The sequence below is a fragment of the Rattus norvegicus genome, chromosome 3 (genome assembly GCF_021556685.1).
Source record: "Rattus norvegicus strain SHRSP/BbbUtx chromosome 3, alternate assembly SHRSP_T2T, whole genome shotgun sequence".
In the NCBI taxonomy this organism is placed as follows: domain Eukaryota; kingdom Metazoa; phylum Chordata; class Mammalia; order Rodentia; family Muridae; genus Rattus; species Rattus norvegicus.
In genome coordinates this window covers 163,939,811-163,956,809 of record NC_141536.1, presented here as the reverse complement: position 1 = coordinate 163,956,809, position 16,999 = coordinate 163,939,811, and the positions used below count along the sequence as shown (strand labels likewise).

Below are 16,999 nucleotides of genomic sequence, written 5' to 3'. Positions count from 1 at the left end.
TCCTTTGAGTGTATTTAATAAAACCTTATGAGTACATTTAACCTGGTCAAACCTTCATGTATTTCTATAGACTTCATCAACATGAAACAATCCGTACCAGATAATAACTATGTGAATAGATTTAATATGGGGAGGTCTTTTCAATTCTCCCATATCATCATCGGGGCAAAAAATAAAGCTATGAAGGCATTGAATATGGTAAAGTCTTTGCACATTTCTAAAGTCTTTATCATCATGAAAATAATCATGCTGTAAAGATATGAGTATAAAAAATGTGGAAAAGCCTTTGTGCAATAGGGTTCTCTCAAATACAGCACAACGCAAACCCAGGTGATGAAAATGGTAGGAATTTATTGTAATAATTCTGCTCCTGGATCATGGACAGAAAATGAACTCAAAGCCTAAACTGTGACAAGTTAGACATCCCCTAATCACTGTGATGCAGAATGTCATAGAGCTGCCATCCCACAATCAAAATCTCTGACCAGAATGGTCCCTGTGTAAAAGAACTGGAAGAACAAAAATGGAGAAGAGCCTGAGCGAAAGGAGGTCCAAATTGAGTTCCAGCTCAGTGGGAGGCACCAAGATCTGACACTATGATTCAGGCTATGGTATGCTTACACACAGTGGCCTATAGTGACAAGCTTCTGATAGATCCTAGAAGCAGCTGAAAGAGTCAGATGGAGACATTTACACCCAACCAATGGGCAGAAACTGGGGACCCCTGTGGTTGAATTAGGAAAAGCCTGGAAGAACCTGAAGAGTGATCCTATATGAATAGCAGCAGTGTCAATTAACCTGGGCCCCTGGGATGTCTCAAACACTGAGCAACCAGCCAGGCAGCATATACATGAGCATAGGAGCCCCCAAGAAATACAATAGAGGACATTTAGGTCTGGACCCATTCAGAGAAGATACACATATCTTCAGGAGACTTAGGGCGACACAATGTGGGATGGTGGGATGGGGACATCCTCTTGGGTGGGGTAGGGAGGAGGTGTGGGATGTGGAACAGTTAGGGTAGACCAGAAGGGGGATAACACTGGAATGAAAAAGAATTGAACAAGCAATTAAAAAATAACAAGGAAACACATCTGGGCCAATTTCAGATACACTTTCCCTCTGTCCAGAATTTAGGGGTAGATGCTTATATAGATTAAAGTGTCAACTGTTTTCTGATGTGGGTGTTACAGTCTAGCCAATGATATTCATTTGTTCTTTGGTGTAAGAGTACCCATGTTGTGTTTTTTTGTTGTTTTTTTTTTTTTTTCCTGGAGCTGGGGACCGACCCCAGGGCCTTGCGCTTGCTAGGAAAGCCCTTGTTGTGTTTTTAGGAGCATGAGATAAATAGCTGGGGCATTATTAGAGACCTTCATTATGTTTTCAGAAACAAAAAGATGAGTAAAGGAAGGTGGCCACGAATGGGAAGTCCACAACTCCTGTCTGCCTGGGAATGTGAACTTAGTTTCACCAGATGATTAAAGGAGGGTGACTGAAAAAGGGGGGAATTCTTGGGGCTGGAGCTTGTTTATTTGTTCCTTCTTCCCAATTGGTGTGGATTGGTTGTAATGTCCTCTAGTGCCAAATTGGTTCCCAAATTATATGAGAATCCTGCATTTGAGACCTGAGACTTCCTATCCCCAGCATGTTCTTATTGGTGAAATTACAAGAGGCCAATGTCTAGGCAAAGACAGAGGAATCACTTTTGAATTCAAGAGCAACGATGATCACCAAACCAGGAAACAAATTGGATGCAGGCTTGGGAGCTGAGAAAGACAGAGTACCCTCCATGTAAGATTCAGGGAAGAGGGGCCTCAGTGGTATCTCCCCAAGTCGGTTTTGAGTAGCAAAGATGTGATAAAGATTTTACTAAGCAATCAGTCAGAACTTTCACGGGGGGAGGGGGGGCATTAGCAATGTAGAAGTTTGGGAGTGGGCCAGGCAATGAGATGATTTATGCATATTAAAGGCAGATCTGTGTGTGTATGTGTGCTTGTGGTGGGTGGCAAAATTTTAAATCCTATTTATACAGTGTTCGAACTTGCGTTGTGAGTATTACATAATGTAGACATTTCCTATTCCAAAGTTATGTAAATAAAATTAGCTAAAACATTATAGTCGTAAAACTTGTCTTCTGTACATATTGTAAAATAACAAGTGTTTTTTAATTATTGCCATGTCCACAAGAATAGGCAGCGAAGTTAAGAGAACAGACAGGACAAGCAGCCAACAGGCTGGGGGACCATCATTTTTTCAGTTGTTTGGGAACACATAAATAACAATCTTCAAGCTGCACATAGGCTGTACATGTTTTTGGGTGTGGGCCCAGGTCCAGGCCATGAATGCTCTTTGGTTTTTGGATAATTCTCTGGGCCCCCTTAAGTACTGAGGTCAATGAACTCTGTTGTTCTACTTGTGAAGTTCTTATTACTTCCAGATTCCTCAATTCCTCTAGGAAAATATTCCACCAGTTCCTGGAGCTCCCTCCAGTGTTTGGACATTTTGGAAAGCTACTACCTGGAGCCTCCAAGAGGACAGATATGCTAGGCTCCTGTCTGTAAGGATGCAGAGTATCATTAATGCTGTCTGGGAATGGTTCTTATCTATGAGATGGCTCTGAAGTTGGACCAGTCATTGGTAGCCCATTCCCTCAGACCCCACTCCTTCTTTGTCTCTGCACCTCCTGTAGGCAGGAAGGTTTTGTAGATGGGTTAGTATGATGATTCCTTCACTGGGACTCCAGGGAGGTTACATAAGGTGGTCACTTCAGGTTCTACCTCACGCGCTCCTTGGAGTGCGTCTCAGCTACCATCACACTAATACATTCCATGAAGCATCACCCAACCAGATCTCTGGCAAATCCTAGACAATCATGTCCCAATCATATTATTCCTTCTGGAATTGCCCCTTACCTCCTCATATCTGTCATCATTTAGTGTTGGGGTCCCTTGGTAGGGTCACAGCAATCGGGAGAGTGAGCAGGCAGAGAAACTGTACAACGCTACATACAATTTGTTATTTCTCAGTACCATTTATAGGAAAGCAATATAAAAATTTCTCACAGCTTCTAAATCGAAACAGCCTTTACTACACAAACGGTAGTTCATCTGGGTACAAGCAAACCTAAATCAATTTGCAGTTTGAGATGTCGCTCTGGGGTCATAGTGTTCTGAGTGTGGCTAGGGGTCAGCTCACACATTCATCCTTGCATGTTACCTTCCATGGTTTAACTGCTTACAATAGACACGGTGAACAAGGCAAATCTCATAAAGGACATCATTTAGATAGGATTGGCGTACAGGTTCAGAGTTTCAGCCCACTATCATCAAGAGAGGAACATGGCAGCATCCTTGTGGGCATAGTACAGCAGGATCTCAGAGTTCTACATCATTATCTGAAGGCTGCTAGCAGAATACTGGCTTCCAGGCAGCTAGGAAAGGGATCATAATTACCACAACCACAGTGATATACCTGCTCCAATGGTCCACACCTAACAACTCCACCCACTTGGCCAAGCATGTACAAAACAACACAAGGTAAGTTCTTTATTATCTGAGCTATTTACAGACTGACTCAGTGGAGTAACTATTGACAAAAGAGCATTCTGCACAAGAGGTACAATTTATGAAGCTGTGCACACTTTCTCAGACTGAAAGGACCAGGGATTCATCACAAGCTGTTGTACCCTCTGGGCATCTGTGCCCTCTCTGTGTGGAGCAAACTTTCAGCCCCTCACTCAGCTTGGTGCTTCTGGTGATTTAGATGGAGCAAAGTTAGGGATGCCTCCTAATGTGCATCAACCTAACTTCTGTGTCACGGCTGCCCTGCTTCTCCTCACCTTTTCAATTCCACTCCAACCCCACCTGCTTGACTCCACCTCTTCTTCCTCATCTTCCTATTCTTTTCATTCTTCTCCTGCACATCTTCCTGCACCCCCTCCTCCTCTTATTTTCATTGCTTGTTTTTCCTTTTACTTGCAGTAATGTACTAAGTATCTGTGATCTAACATCCTTCTACATACAAGTATCCAATTCAGCATGTTAAGAAGATGATGTACCAATCGCCAAGAACATATACAGAGTATCTTTCATATTCCAAACCTGTAATCTGTGTCTATTGAAACATTAATTTTCACTTTTCTCACCCACATATTGGCTCTGACTAAATACTACCTCTGTATGTTTGAAAGCTCTAAGGAACATGAAGTGTTTGTTGGTCATTGTGAAGGTGGCTCATTTCACTTTGCCTGAGGACCTCCTGGTGGTTTGAAAGAGAACACTGACGATACTCTCATATGTTTGCATATTCTGTCCCTGGTTGGTGGGACAATTCGGGAAAAGATTAGTTGGTAGGACTTACTAACGGACTTGTGTTTCCCAGGGAAGGAACAGGCAGACTTTGACGTGTCTAAAGCCCAAGCAATACTGAGTGTCTCTTTTCTGCCTCATCCTTGTGGATCAGGATTCAAGGTGTAATGTCTTACCTATTGTGGCAACATGATGACACTTGCTGATTGCCACTTTCAGTGCCATGATGATACATTCTTTTGTGTGTGTGTGTGTGTGTGTGTGTGTGTGTGTGTGATATTCCAAACATTCAGTTTTACCACTGAAGACTCAGGAGGCCAATGTTTTGGTGAAAGTCTTCTAGATCCAAAGGCAAAGTGAGAACCCAGCTGACCTTATTCCTAAACTGACTACCCAAAAATAAAGGGTCTTTCTCTTTCTCCAAGCTACCTTAAATACTCCTTAGCTCATTGCCTCCCTTTCCACATCCTGTGTTCATTCACTCTCAATTGTCACATTGTATTAATTTTGATTTATGGTTAAGTTCATTTAATCCTGTTTATAGAAATATCTCAGTTTCAATGTTATGCCTTAGAGCTGAGCAATGGCTCACCAAGCAACAGGTTTTTCAAATTCACAAACTTGGAGCTCACAATAAGAATAAATGCCTTGCAAAAATGGCTGCAAAATCTTACTGTACTTACTATGAAACTGTAAGTCCTCAGTGAGCTTTTCTATGTGTTTCCTTTGTTATGGTATTTTATCAGAACAATAGAAAAACTACTAAGGGACTTGAATGTTCATCCATATTATGGCAGATGTGTTGACTGATACTCTGTTCTCTGTATAAATCATGCATTCCTTACTTCTTCATCTCTCTAATGAAGTCTGGATGTTTCAACTTGCATGTCTTGAGAATATGGGTGTGATCAACCTGTGTGGAAACCTATATGACACCTGGTGTTCAGTTGTTCTGTAAGTGGAATCATGGGCTTCCCTGCTAATTCTTTGGTTGGTTGCCCTAAGGCTGTCACCATACCATTTTGTATAGAATGGGATCTTGTCATAATCACCCAACCATGCACAAGTGCTCTGGCCTGTTCAAAGCCCAGAAGACTTACTTTTCAGTTTGTCTCAACGACCATAGAAATGAAGAGGATGTGATGGATCCTTATAATTGTTAACTTGGCACAATCTGGAATCACAGGAAGGAAAGTCTCAAGCAGGGATCATTTGAATGAGGTTAGCATGTGACTATATGTGTGGGATACTGTCATAATTATGTTTTTTGAGGTGAATATACTCACTAAGGTGAGTGCTTCCATTTCCTAGGGACGGACCCTGGTTGTGGAAGAATTCAGAAAGTGAACTGTTCATTAGCCCACATAATCTAAGCAATCTCTGCTCTTGTCAGTGGACAGCTGCGTACTCGCGTATCAAGCTCCTGACCCTGTGACATCATCCAATAATGAGATATAGCCAGGAATTCTGATCTCAAATTATATTTTGTTTCCCAAGTTGGTATTGTTACTATATTTTATTTTAACAATAGCAATGAGCCTTAGAAATAAATTTAAACATTTCATTTCTACTTGTAGGATTTTTTAAAAATGAAACTTAAAGAGAATGTGGCTTGGATGGGGTAGTCTACAGAATACTAAGTTTATGGTTTTAGAGACATGTATTCCTGTCTCCTGGGATTAAAAGATTTTTCTAAATGGCTGGAGCTAATTTAGTTTGGTGGAACCTTGACAAAAGATCATTTCTTCCTTAATTCAATTTACTAACCTTCAAGGGAGGATTCAGCTCCATTTCACTGGATAACATTAATACTCAAATCATATATTTTGTACTTTTCCTCTCTCAACTTCCCGTTTTTCATTAAAGTGCTCTACATGAGACTTAACCTGAAAACAAAGTCTATGATGGGTATTTCTGAGACTTCTTTGTCAAGACATTTAATCTGAATCTTTTCACCTTAGCCTTGAGCAGACTCTTCAGACAAGGCATAAAGTAGTGACATTATGCAACAAAATACTGCATAAGCAGTCTATACAGCACATACTGAAATCGTTCTCCTTTGAACCCTCTTGGGCCAAGCCTGCACAATACAAATCACTCTCAGTAACAAAGATTGCCCCATTCCTAATAAGATAACACATTAAGTCCCATTTAAAGCATTCCATTGCTATCCAAACCCAAAGTCCCAAAGTCCACATTCTTTCAAAGAAAAGGATGAACAGGCCTATCACAGCAATACCCCAGGCCCTGGTACCAGTTTCTTTCTCACTTAGGGTTTTATTTCCATGAACACACACAATGGTCAATGCAAGTTTTTGCAGCACAATATTTAATTGGGGCAGGCATACAAGTATAGAGGTTTAATCCATTATCAAGAAGAGAGCATGGCAGCATCCAGGGGGGCATGGTGCAGAATGATCTGAGTTCTACATCTTCACCCAAAGAAAGCCAGGAACAGACTAATCATCTGAGGAGTAGGTAGGAGGAGGATCTCAAAGGCCATCACACAGTGACACACAACCTCAAACAAGGCCATCCCTGCTAATAGTGCAAATCCCTGGGCCAAGCATATGCAAACCATCACAATTTATAATGAGATGAACATGTTTTTTTTCTTTGAGTTTGTTTATACAATGAATTACATTTATGGAGTTACATATACTTTACCATCCCTGCATTCCTTGGATGAAACCTTCTTGATCGGGATGGGTGATTATTTTGATGTGTTCTGGGATTTAGATTGCTAGAAATTTATTGAGTATTTTGTAATTGGTATTCTTATGGGAAATTGATCTGGAGTTCTCTTTGATGGGTGTTTGTGTGCTCCCCTGCCGGGAAATTCCACCAGTTATACCTCCCCCACTCATTTGTGGTTTTATTACCTAGTTACATCCTCTCCTCTTGGTAGTCACATGACCGGTAGGAATGGCACAGACTTTCCACCACCCAAAACCACAGCATTGTCCCAGGAACCAAGGACAACCTGACTGTAGCTCCAAAAAAATCCTTGTGGGCCTTGATAGCCCCTTCCCCATTCCTGTGGCTTTTTTTTTTTTGGTTGTTGTCCTTAAATATAGCATATATCTGTAGAATGCGGTTCTTAGCCATCTTCTCCTGCTTGAAGGCTGAGGAACCCCGATGCCCCAGAATTAATAAACCTCTTGCTGATTGCATCGAATCTAGGCTCTGGTGGTCTTTGGTTACCTGTGGATCTTCGGTGGTATTCCTTCGGGTCCAAGAGTATCTGTGTAGAAAATTTTCCACTTTCTCCTGATGTTCAAGTTTTGTTGAGTATAGGTGTTTGGAATGGGATCTCATAATTATTTAGTATTTTCTGTTTCTGTTGTTTTTTCTCCCTTTTCATTTCTGATTTCGTTAATTTCGAAACAATCAAGGTACCCTCCCCTGAGTTTGGCAAAGGTTTTTCTACCTTGGCCATTTTCTCAAAGAACTAGCTTCTGGTTTTTTTCATTCTACATAGAGTTTGTTTTGTTGTTGTTGTTGTTGTTGCTGTTGTTGTTGTTGTTGTTGTTGCTTCGTATTTGTTTTGTTTGATTTTTCTTTTTGTTTTTCTTTTTTGTTTCTTTCTCTGTTTCCACTTGGTTGTTGTCAGCACTGAGTTTCAGTATGCCATGCTGTCTTTGTGTATAGTTGTTCCATTTTATTCTAGAGCTTGCAAGTGTGTTGTCAAGCTGCTGCTGTACTCTCTCCAGTTTGATTTTGGAGAAACTCAGAACTTTGAGTTCTCCTGTTAAGTGTGCTTTCATTGTGTCCCATGAGTTTGGGTATGTTGTCCCTTCATTTGCATTAAACTCTTAAAAGTCTTTAATTTTTTTTCTTTCTTCCTTAACTAATTATGTTGTTGTAAAATTATTAAATATATAATGGTTGTCTTTTACTCCCTCTAGATCCAGCATTTGGGTCTTTATTACTTACAGTTGGGTATTTCTTATTTACATTTCAATTATTATTACATTTACTGGTTTCCAGGGAAACATCCACCTAACCCCTTCCCCTCTCCTTCTGTATGGGCATGGAGTATGCTAAGCAGTCGTGTTTAAGATTAGGATAGTAGTATATATGTTTGTTTAGCAGGATTGTCCAGATATTTGTCTCCAAACCATAAAAAAGGGGACAAATCTTGTTTAAACTCAGCGATAAGGCCCATGATGGTATCAAAAACAGGACCCTAACAAAATGCTCAAGATGAGATTAGAGTGTCACAAACAACATTGAGGCCTGGTCTTCCATATGGATACATTATCAGTTCCAAGTCAAATGTGGACTTAGATAGGAATGTTTTTTGGATACTTACGGTTCCCTTTGTACAGCACTGTTTTATTAGACTTCTCCTGAGTTTGTACCATTTTATGAGAGTTACTGACGGCTTCATAGAAATTTCCACTTTGTTCTACCTATCCCCTGTAAATAGTATAAAACACGCTACTCTTCAGAACCTCACTTCATAAAAGACACAGCTTGTGCATGATCTACCCACCACAGCTGCTATAGATTCTACCTTCTACCTTTCCTAGCATTGTCATCCTCTGGACCTCCAAATCAGGACCCCATCACTGGAAAAGAAACTACTATTTCAGGACTCTCATGCACTTAAGAAATGATTCTGGGGATCTTTGCTGTGTAAATCTGCTAGCTGCCTACGTAGCACTTGTAATCCTTATTTAAACTGTATTTCAACAACCTGAGGCCTTTTCTGGATAGAAAATCATCCATCCCAGCATATGTGGAATCCAAAACACTGTTTTTTGGCTAGCTCCTCTTTTAGCATTACACAGAACGGAGCCCATGGTATCATTAAAAAGACTTTTGCTTGTTGATATTTTAATTGTATGGGAAGTGATTTCTTTCTGGTATATATTAACTCTGAGAGAGCTGTATCTTCTGGTCTGTATTGAAATGATTCTCAGACAATGTAGTCTTAGACTAGCCTAAGACTCAGGTAGCCTTGATCTTGGTCAGTTGCTCCCCAGGGCGATGACCTTGCATTCTTTTACTGGAAATGCCTAAATTTTTGAGATAAAGGAATGAAGCAAAATGATGTTTTATACTTGCTTTTTTGACTCATATAATGAACTGTCCATTTTTTCTACCTTCACATGAGAACCAGGGGAATTGTGTACTCTCTTAACTGTCAGATGAAAAAGGGCGGGCAATAGCTAGATCAACAACCAAAGTTGAAGGGAGTCTGCTGTAGCAGTCACCAATCTGGAGAAGTACCTGATTCAGGCAGGGTGAAAAATTTCTAATTTCACATCACATATTAAATAATACATGTAATAAAAAAGTAGATTAGTGGATCCTTAATTTTTGAAGATGAGCGTGAGACAGTGGATGATAAATTCCTATTATAGGACCCGTAATATAGAGATATGTGCAATCTTTGTTTACCAAATTAAATCATCCCCAAATTTTATAGAAGATGCCATCTTCTGTAGCTTGGTGTGTCATGATATGGAACTCAGAAGTTAACATTTCACATAGGGACAAGGATAAAAACTATCTTATTAATGCCATTCCTTCTATGAAGAAGTACCTGCTGTTTTTCAAAGTCACTTGTATTTATCTTTGCTTAATGTCAATTTTGGTTATTACTTTATAAATTTCATTATTTATGCACACATGCTATATTCCAGTACTGGTTCTATTCTCTAATGTTTCCCAGGAATTAAGAATTTCATTTCTTCTTATAAAGAGAATTTATATCTTCCTTTTTCGAGCAACATCTCTGTAGCTCAGGCTTTCTTGAAGTCATCCAGTTAAGATTGATTTGACCACCTAATCCTGCCTCTACTGACCAGTGGTCAGAACAATGTCCTCAACTCTTTTCTCACTCAAGTTTATCTTGTCATTAAGGAGAAAAAGAAGACATGAATGAGTGTTGTCTAACCTCTCTGTGTTAGGGATGCGAGAACTACAAATTACAAGGAACCTGTGTAGTTAAGAATTTACTTCTCTGACAACTTTGGAGCTGGAATAATCACAGCCCAAAAAAAGCCGGAGGAATACATAAGGCGAGGCATTTCTGCTTTGGAACTTGTTCTCATTAACCATGAGTAGGCAAGTAATTTTAGACAATCAGTAAATTTCCAGACTGGTCATCTTGGAGTGTTTTCCAGATCGGAGCAAAGGTGAACTTAAAAGAGAAACTGAACTTATATGTATGAACCAAATTTCTGTATTTCCACTAGTTCAAAAAAAAGAAGATCTAGACAAAGTGTGGCTGTGCCTAACCAGGAAAGTTATTATTCCTCTTTGAAAATACAAAATGTTAGAGAAAAGATATAATACTTGGTGTGCTCTAGTACACACATCAGTCTTTGGAAAATATCGGACCATCCAGTGTGTTTTGAATTTGACAAATAGTATTTGAGAATATAATTAATTCATTTCGTTCTTCTCCTTTTCAGTAGTGTTAAGTCTGAATCCCTGGGACCAATGGCATGGGAGCCCTATTTATCAAATCAATGCTAAACTGACCTTCTGATTCTCTAATCATAACTCACTCCCTAACAGTCACAGAATATTGCTGACATACCTCCTCCTCTACCCCAAGGGTTAGGATGCCAATCTCCCAGCTTCAATTCCTTATGTAATCCAAGCATTTGGTAACTGATCTTTCTCTTTTATCATTATCATTCTGACCCCTTCCTTGGTGTGGCTCTTGTTTCTTTCCTGCTTCCTGTCTCAACAAGTTTCAAGTTCATGTTTATTCTAGGCTTTCACAGATAATCCTGAAGCAAATGCATTTTGATCATCCTTCTGATTTTCATGTGTTCTATGGATCTATGGTAGTTCGAGACTATGGGCTAGTAACCACTTATCAATGAGTGCATACCATGTGTGTTTTTCTGTGATTGGGTTACCTCACTCACGGTGATATTTTCCAGTGCCATCCATTTGCCTATGAATCTCATAAAGTCATTGTTTTTGAGAGCGGAGTAATATTCTATTGTGTAGATGTACCACATTTTCTGTATCCATTCCTCTCTTCAAGGGCATCTGGGTCCTTTCCAGATTCTGACTATTATAAATAAGGTTGCTATGAACATAGTGGAGCATGTTTCTTTGTTATATGTTGGGGCATTTTTGGGTATATGCCCAAGAAAGGTATAGCTGGTTCCTCAGGTAGTGCAGTGTCCAATTTTCTGAGGAACCTCCAGACTGATTTCCAGAGTGGTTGTACCAGTCTTCAATCCCACCATCAATGGAGGAGTGTTCCTCTTTCTCCACATACTCGCCAACATCTGCTGTCTCTGGAGTTTTTCATCTTAGCCATTTTGACAGGTTCAAGGTGGAATCTTAAGGTTGTTTTGATTGGCATTTCTCTTATGACTAGAGATGTTCAACATTTCTTTAGGTGCTTCTCAGCCATTCAGCATTCCTCAACTGTGAATTCTTTGTTTAGCTCTGAACCCCATTTTTAATAGGGTTATTTGTCTCCCTGCAGTTTAACTTCTTGAGTTCTTTGTATGTTTTGGATATAAGGCCTCTATCTGTTGTAGGATTGGTAAAGATCTTTTCCCAATCTGTTGATTGCTGTTTTGTCCTAACAGCAGTGTTTTTTGCCTTAGAGAAGTTTTACAGTTTTATGCGATCCCATTTGTCGATTCTTGATCTTAGAGCATAAGCCATTGGTGTTTTGTTCAGGAAATTTTCTCCGGTGCCCACGTGTTAGAGGCTCTTCCCCACTTTTATCTCTGTTAGTTTGAGTGTATCTGGTTTGATGTGGAGGTCCTTGATCCACTTGGACTTATGTTTTCAAGAGGGTGAGAAGAATGGATCAATCTGCATTCTTCTACAGGCTGACCTCCAGTTAAACAAGGACCGTGTGCTGAAAAGGCTATCTTTTTTTCTTTTCTTTTTTTTTGTTAAAGGTAAAATTTTATTCACATAGACATTGACTTACAAATACATTTGCCCGTGATTTAATTCATGTATGAATGACTAGAGTCGGTTGCTGCAGGAGTCTGCCTCTGTTTCTTACATGAAAGCTGTGTATGTCCCACTGAAAGGTTTGCGGTTTTTTTTTTTAATTTATTTAATACTTAATAATAATTCTTTGGTTTCCGGGCAAACATCCCCCTCCCCCCTCCCCTTCCTTATGGGTGTTCCCCTCCCAACCCTCCCCCTATTGCCGCCCTCCCCCCACCAGTCTAGTTCACTGGGGGTTCAGTCTTAGCAGGACCCAGGGCTTCACCTTCCACTGGTGCTCTTACTAGGATATTCATTGCTACCTATGAGGTCAGAGTCCCGGGTCAGTCCATGTATAGTCTTTAGGTAGTGGCTTAGTCCCTGGAAGCTCTGGTTGCTTGGCATTGTTGTACATATGGGGTCTCGAGCCCCTTCAAGCTCTTCCAGTTCTTTCTCTGATTCCTTCAACGGGGGTCCTATTCTGAGTTCAGTGGTTTGCTGCTGGCATTCGCCTCTGTATTTGCTGTATTCTGGCTGTGTCTCTCAGGAGCGATCTACATCCGGCTCCTGTCGGTCTGCACTTCTTTGCTTCATCCATCTTGTCTAATTGGATGGCTGTATATGCATGGGCCACATGTGGGGCAGGCTCTGAATGGGAGTTCCTTCAGTCTCTGTTTTAATCTTTGCCTCTCACTTCCCTGCCAAGTGTATTCTTGTTCCCCTTTTAGAGAAGGAGTGAAGCATTCATATTTTGATCCTACGTCTTGAGTTTCATTTGTTCTAGGCATCTAGGGTAATTCAAGCATTTGGGATAATAGCCACTTATCAGTGAGTGCATACCATGTATGTCTTTCTGTGATTGGGTTAGCTCACTCGGGATGATATTTTCCAGTTCCAACCATTTGCCTACGAATTACATAAAGCCGTTGTTTTTGATAGCTGAGTAATATTCCATTGTGTAGATGTACCACATTTTCTGTATCCATTCCTCTGTTGAAGGGCATCTGGGTTCTTTCCAGCTTCTGGCTATTATGAGTAAGGCTGCGATGAACATAGTGGAGCACGTGTCTTTTTTATATGTTGGGGCATCTTTTGGGTATATGACCAAGAGAGGTATAGCTGGATCCTCAGGCAGTTCAATGTCCAACTTTCTGAGGAACCTCCAGACTGATTTCCAGAATGGTTGTACCAGTCTGCAATCCCACCAACAATGGAGGAGTGTTCCTCTTTATCCGCATCCTTGCCAGCATCTGCTGTCACCTGAGTTTTTGGTCTTAGCCATTCTCACTGGTGTGAGGTGAAATCTCAGGGTTGTTTTGATTTGCATTTCCCTTATGACTAAAGATGTTGAACATTTCTTTAGGTGTTTCTCAGCCATTCGGCATTCCTCAGCTGTGAATTCTTTGTTTACCTCTGAACCCCAGTTTTTAATAGGGTTATTTGTCTCCCTGGGGTCTAACTTCTTGACTTCTTTGTATATTTTGGATATAAGGCCTCTATCTGTTGTAGGATTGGTAAAGATCATTTCCCAATCTGTTGGTTGCCAATTTGTCCTAACCACAGTGTCCTTTGCATTACAGAAGCTTTGCAGTTTTATGAGATCCCATTTGACGATTCTTGATCTTAGAGCATAAGCCATTGGTGTTTTGTTCAGGAAATTTTTTCCAGTGCCCATGTGTTCCAGATGCTTCCCTAGTTTTTCTTCTATTAGTTTGAGTGTATCTGGTTTGATGTGGAGGTCCTTGATCCACTTGGACTTAAGCTTTGTACAGGGTGATAAGCATGGATTGATCTGCATTCTTCTACATGTTGACCTCCAGTTGAACCAGCACCATTTGCTGAAAATGCTATCTTTTTCCATTGGATGGTTTTGGCTCCTTTGTCAAAAATCAAGTGACCATAGGTATGTGGGTTCATTTCTGGGTCTTCAATTCTATTCCATTGGTCTATCTGTCTGTCTCTGTACCAATACCATGCAGTTTTTATCACTATTGCTCTGTAATACTGCTTGAGTTCAGGGATAGTGATTCCCCCTTGAAGTCCTTTTATTGTTGAGGATAGCTTTAGCTATCCTGGGTTTTTTGTTATTCCAGATGAATTTGCAAATTGTTCTGTCTAACTCTTTGAAGAATTGGATTGGTATTTTGATGGGGATTGCATTGAATCTGTAGATTGCTTTTGGTAAGATGGCCATTTTTACTATATTAATCCTGCCAATCCATGAGCATGGGAGATCTTTCCATCTTCTGAGGTCTTCTTCAATTTCCTTCTTCAGTGTCTTGAAGTTCTTATTGTACAGATCTTTTACTTGCTTGGTTAAAGTCACACTGAGGTACTTTATATTGTTTGGGTCTATTATGAAGGGTGTCGTTTCCCTAATTTCTTTCTCGGCTTGTTTCTCTTTTGTGTAGAGGAAGGCTACTGATTTATTTGCGTTAATTTTATACCCAGCCACTTTGCTAAAGTTGTTTATCAGCTTTAGTAGTGGAACTTTTGGGATCACTTAAATAAACTATCATATCATCTGCAAATAGTGATATTTTGACTTCTTCTTTTCCGATCTGTATCCCCTTGACCTCCTTTTGTTGTCTGATTGCTCTGGCTAGAACTTCAAGAACTATGTTGAATAAGTAGGGAGAGAGTGGGCAGCCTTGTCTAGTCCCTGATTTTAGTGGGATTGCTTCAAGTTTCTCTCCATTTAGTTTAATGTTAGCAACTGGTTTGCTGTATATGGCTTTTACTATGTTTAGGTATGGGCCTTGAATTCCTATTCTTTCCAGGACTTTTATCATGAAGGAGTGTTGAATTTTGTCAAATGCTTTCTCGGCATCTAATGAAATGATCATGTGGTTCTGTTCTTTCAGTTTGTTTATATAATGGATCACGTTGATGGTTTTCCGTATATTAAACCATCCCTGCATGCCTGGGATGAAGCCTACTTGATCATGGTGGATGATTGTTTTGATGTGCTCTTGGATTCGGTTTGCCAGAATTTTATTGAGTATTTTTGCGTCGATATTCATAAGGGAAATTGGTCTGAAGTTCTCTTTCTTTGTTGGGTCTTAGTGTGGTTTAGGTATAAGAGTAATTGTGGCTTCATAGAAGGAATTCGGCAGTGATCCATCTGTTTCAATTTTGTGGAATAGTTTGGATAATATTGGTACCAGGTCTTCTATGAAGGTTTGATAGAATTCTGCACTAAACCCGTCTGGACCTGGGCTCTTTTTGGTTGGGAGACCTTTAATGACTGCTTCTATTTCCTTAGGAGTTATGGGGTTGTTTAACTGGTTTATCTGTTCCTGATTTAACTTCGGTACCTGGTATGTGTCTAGGAAATTTTCCATTTCTTGTAGATTTTCAAGATTTGTTGAATATAGGCTTTTATAGTAAGATCTGATAATTTTTTGAATTTCCTCTCAATCTGTAGTTATGTCTCCCTTTTCATTTCTGATTTTGTTAATTTGGACACACTCTCTGTGTCCTCTCGTTAGTCTGGCTAAGGGATTATCTATCTTGTAGATTTTCTCAAAGAACCAACTTTTGGTTCTGTTGATTCTTTCTATGGTCCTTTTTGTTTCTAGTTGGTTGATTTCAGCTCTGCGTTTGAGTATTTCCTGCCTTCTACTCCTCCTGGGTGTATTTGCTTCTTTTTGCTCTAGAGCTTTTAGGTGTGCTGTCAAGCTGCTGACATATGCTCTTTCCTGTTTCTTTCTGCAGGCACACAGCGCTATGATTTTTCCTCTTAGCACAGCTTTCATTGTGTCCCATAAGTTTGGGTATGTTGTACCTTCATTTTCATTCAATTCTAAAAAGTTTTTAATTTCTTTCTTTATTTCTTCTTTGACTTGGTTATCATTGAGTAGAGCATTGTTCAATTTCCATGTAAATGTGGGCATTCTTCCCTTATTGTTATTGACGACCAGTTTTAGGCCGTGGTGGTCTGATAGCACGCATGGGATTATTTCTATCTTTCTGTACCTGTTGAGGCCCGTTTTTTGACCAACTATATGGTCAATTTTGTAGAAAGTACCATGAGGAGCTGAGAAGAAGGTATATCCTTTTGCTTTAGGATAGAATGTTCTATAAATATCCGTTAAGTCCATTTGGCTCATGACTTCTCTTAGTCTGTCTACGTCTCTGTTTAATGTCTGTTTCCATGATCTGTCCATTGATGAGAGTGGGGTGTTGAAATCTCCCACTATTATTGTGTGAGGTGCAATGTGTGTTTTGAGCTTTAGTAAGGTTTCTTTTCCGTATGTAGGTGCCCTTGTATTTGGGGCATAGATATTTAGGATTGAGAGTTCATCTTGGTGGATTTTTCCTTTGATGAATATGAAGTGTACTTCCTTATCTTTTTTGATGACTTTTAATTGAAAATTGATTTTATTTGATATTAGAATGGCTACTCCAGCTTGCTTCTTCTGACCATTTGCTTGGAAAGTTGTTTTCCAGCCTTTCACTCTGAGGTAGTGTCTGTCTTGGTCTCTGAGGTGTGTTTCCTGTAGCCAGCAGAATGCAGGGTCCTCGTTGCATATCCAGTTTGTTAATCTATGTCTTTTTATTGGGGAGTTGAGGCCATTGATGTTGAGAGATATTAAGGAATAGTGATTATTGCTTCCTGTTATATTCATATTTGGATGTGAGGTTATGTTTGTGTGCTTTTCTTCTCTTTGTTTTGTTGCCAAGACGATTAGTTTCTTTCTTCTTCTAGGGTATAGCTTGCCTCCTTATGTTGGGCTTTACCATTTATTATCCTTTGT

The 16,999-nt window shown here is 39.9% G+C and overlaps 1 pseudogene; it reads left to right on the top strand.

Moving 5' to 3' along the window:
• Positions 1-4,963: 4,963 nt before the first annotated feature.
• The window catches only part of LOC148006595 (uncharacterized), a 30,291-nt pseudogene continuing 18,255 nt past the window's right edge, over positions 4,964-16,999 (top strand).